Here is a 341-nt window from a genome sequence, read left to right as displayed (position 1 = left end):
CCATTTTAGCATCAACACAAAATCACTTTAATTAAAGCTGCTTTTAACCCTCTGAAGGTCCAAAATGGATCAGAACCAGCAACAAGGTGCAGAAGTTGCTCAGAATTGTTCCAAACTTACATAAACTCATCTAAAATATTAGAAACCGGTTTGAAATGACTCAAAGTGTGTCCTAGATGGTCTAAACGTTTCCAGAATTGTTAAAAAAAAAAACATTCAAAATGCCCCAGACCTGGTCCAAAATGATTCTGAGAGGAAAACCCAACCTACTGGATCAATAGATAACTGCAGCATGGATCAGAACCAGAGAACAGAGGAGCCAGTTGGTGCAGATACATCCA

Source organism: Stegastes partitus, unplaced genomic scaffold (assembly GCF_000690725.1).
Source record: "Stegastes partitus isolate 25-593 unplaced genomic scaffold, Stegastes_partitus-1.0.2 Scaffold842, whole genome shotgun sequence".
Taxonomy (NCBI): Eukaryota; Metazoa; Chordata; class Actinopteri; family Pomacentridae; genus Stegastes; species Stegastes partitus.
Note: the sequence above shows the minus strand (reverse complement) of the source record.